Genomic DNA, 3,463 nt, shown 5'->3' on the forward strand with positions numbered 1-3,463 from the left:
TACTACAAGTCCTTAAACCATAACTTATTTTACAACTAAAATATCTTACAACAATATGACAAGATTCTTAACCATGGATATTCAACCCCACATTAGGGTAGATAGTATTAACTTGTAAAAAAAGCCTTTGTTGCAATACCATGGATTATCAATACCATATGCCCAGAAAACATAAATCATTTCACAATCAAAATATTTTATAACAATACCACATGCCCAAAAAACATAAATTATTTCACAATCAAATATTTTATAACAATATGACAAGATTGTTAACCATGGATATTCACCCTCACTTTACCATGGATATTAACTTGTAAATCCGCTTTGTTACAATACCATGGCTTATCAATACCACATGCCAAAAAACCATAACTTATTTCATAGTAAAAATATTTTATTTTAATTTAATTTTACAACATTTTTTTAATTGAATCTAAAAGGGAAAATGTTACAATTTGAGATATATCTAAACCCTCTATCCTCACGACTACTAAAAATATTCCCATAGAAATTAAAATAAGGTTTTAATAAAATTAAGCTAAGATGGATCTATGTCGGTTCTTTGTATATATATATATATATATAAAGAACCAACATCGATCCATCATAGCTAAGGATCCAAGGGATGAGAGCAAGCAAATTGACTAATTATAATAGATTAAATATAGTACATTATTTTTTAAAGTTTTTCATTATTTTATTTTCTTTGACATGATTGATCTAAAATATAGGTTTAAAATTTTACAACCAATTAAGTTTTTCTAATTTAGATAATTTATTAAACACAATACAATGTGATCAAATTTAAGAGAGAGTTGGGGAGTGGGTGGAGAGAGGGAGCAAGACAGTGAAAAAGTTGGAGGATAGAGAGAGAGAAAGAGAGAGTGATGGGGGAGAGAGAGTGAGGTGGGGGAGAGGGAGCGAAAGGAAGGAAGAGAGAGGGGAGAGAGAGAGGGAGGAAAGAACAAATACATAGAGAGATAGAGGTGGAGAGAGAGAGGAGTGAGAAGGGAAAGATGGAGAGAGAGTGAGGGAGAGAGGAGAGGAGGGAAGAGAAAGAAAAGGAGAGGATAGAGATAGGGAGAGAAGGGGAAGGGAGAGAGATGGAGAAGGACAGGGAGGGGGGGAGATAGTGATAGAGTTGGATGGGAGAGAGAGAGAGAGGGAGAGTGATTTTGGGGGGAGATAGAGGGAGGTGGGAGATAAGGGATAGGGATGAAGGAAGATAGAGATGAGGAGAGAGAGATGGAATTGGAGAGGGTAGGAGAGGGAGGGAACAAGAAAAACATAGAGGGAGAAAGGTGGAGAGAGAGAGGGGGTGACAAGGGAGTCATGGAGAGAGAGTGAGGGAGAGAGAAGAGTGGGAGGGAATAGAGAGAAGGATATAGATAGAGAGGGAGAGAAGGGGAAGAGAGGGAGAGAGAGTGTGTGTATGTTTGGGGAGTGAGATAAAGAGAAGGAATAACAAAGAGACACAAATAAAAATATAGATATTATATAGTATTATATAACCAACCTAGATCCATAAATACATATATCATTATAATTTCTTTTGTCATCTTAAATCATTTAAATAGTAGAAAACCAGATATTATTATGTAAACATTTTAATCATTATCATTTTTTTCACAAACAACTAATAAAAGTTTAGTTTAATTTATAGGCAAAATACTTTTTCCATGACTATTTTTCTGATTAATTTTAATCAAAATTTGACAGAAATTTTTAAAAATTTGAATTTAAATTATTTAATCTGTATAATTTGAGTACCCTAAATATTTTTCAAAATACTAAATCTATTTATACATTTAAAAATATATTTTAAATAACAAAAATTCTTGAAATTATATTACTAAATTTTAATTTCTAAACTAAACTACACCAGGTTAAAAAAAAAATATATATATATATACATCATTATAATCTCCTCTTTTTAAATCTTAAATCATTCGCATATGTAGAAAACCAAATATCATTATACAAACGTTCCAATCATTGTAATCGTTTTTTCGTATCTCCAATCATTTCGTTTGTGGAAAAGCAAATATGATTATGTAGGCTACTCTCCCACTATGACTCCCCTCCCCTCCCCTCCTTGTGGAAAACCTTCAACAATGTTTCCAGCTGTCGTGGAAAACTTTTCAAATCGTCCATCCAATAAACGAGGACCCATCATTTACATTCTTTCTAAGATGACTATGTGGAAAAATACATATCATATCATAAAATTCAATTTAATCGAATTAAACCAACCAAAAAAACCCATTCAATCAGAATGAAGCTTTATCCAAAGTATTAATTTCGTCAAATTTAAATGTTTTTATTATTTCAAAGTGAGAAAACGGTTTAATTTACAAAATATATAAATTCAAATACAAAATATTATATATATATATATATGAGAGGATGGTTTAATTTATAAAATATATAAATTTAAAAATAATATATATATATATATATATAAAGAGGAAGAAGGAAGTATTTCATCCTTAAAAAATAAATATTATAGTAATTCTAATCTTGTAAGTGTTGGTTCATTTAATAGTTCATAAGTTACTAAAATATGTTAGTGAAGATGTTTGATATAGTTAAGGGGTTTTCATAAAAGACTATTTGTCTAAACTTCTAGAATATGAAAGAGTGCATAAGTGTTTACAATCCTATAAAACAAAAAGAAGGGGTTTGTAATCTAATAAACTCAATTACGTTGGGGTGTATTTGGATTATACATCATAAGAACCTTATAGAAATCACTACCCATGCCCATGGAGTGAAACCAATCAAAAAAGACTATTTGTCTAAACTTCTAGAATATGAAAAAAAAATGTAATCCTAGAGTGCATAAGTGTTTACAATCCTATAAAACAAAAAGAAAGGGTTTGCAATCTAGTAAACTCAGTTTGGTCAGTTTCATTGAACAACTAACTAGGCTTCATCCTCAAAAAGGAAGGAAATAGTTTCATTGAACAACTAACTAGGCTTCATCTTCAAAAAAGGAAATTCGTCCTTAGACAATGTTTCGTCATTCATTATGGCTAAAAGAGAGATGACAATATAACCAATTAAATTACATAACATACACTTCAATTCCTTAACATTTATTAAAAAACAAAACATTTGAATGTAATCATTAAAAATTACATTGAATAGTTAAAAAAACAAAATAAAAAAAACTTTTTAATTTAATATAATAATCTACCAATCATTTTAAATAAAATTAACCTAATTCAAATCTAATCTATAAATATTATCCTATAAAATAAATACTATCATATAAAATAAAATTAAAATAATTCAAATTCTACCCTGCAAGTTTAACATTGTAAATCTAGCCAATCAATTTACCTTAACATTGTAAATCCTAGCCAATCAATTTACCTTACTAAACCATTTAATGCCGCAACATTTTAAAGGACAAAATCATATGGACAACTAAACAATTTAATAACACAACATTTTT

This window comes from Pinus tabuliformis, chromosome 6, assembly GCF_031772625.1.
Source record: "Pinus tabuliformis cultivar Carrire ecotype Pingquan chromosome 6, CPIR1, whole genome shotgun sequence".
Lineage (NCBI taxonomy): Eukaryota > Viridiplantae > Streptophyta > Pinopsida > Pinales > Pinaceae > Pinus > Pinus tabuliformis.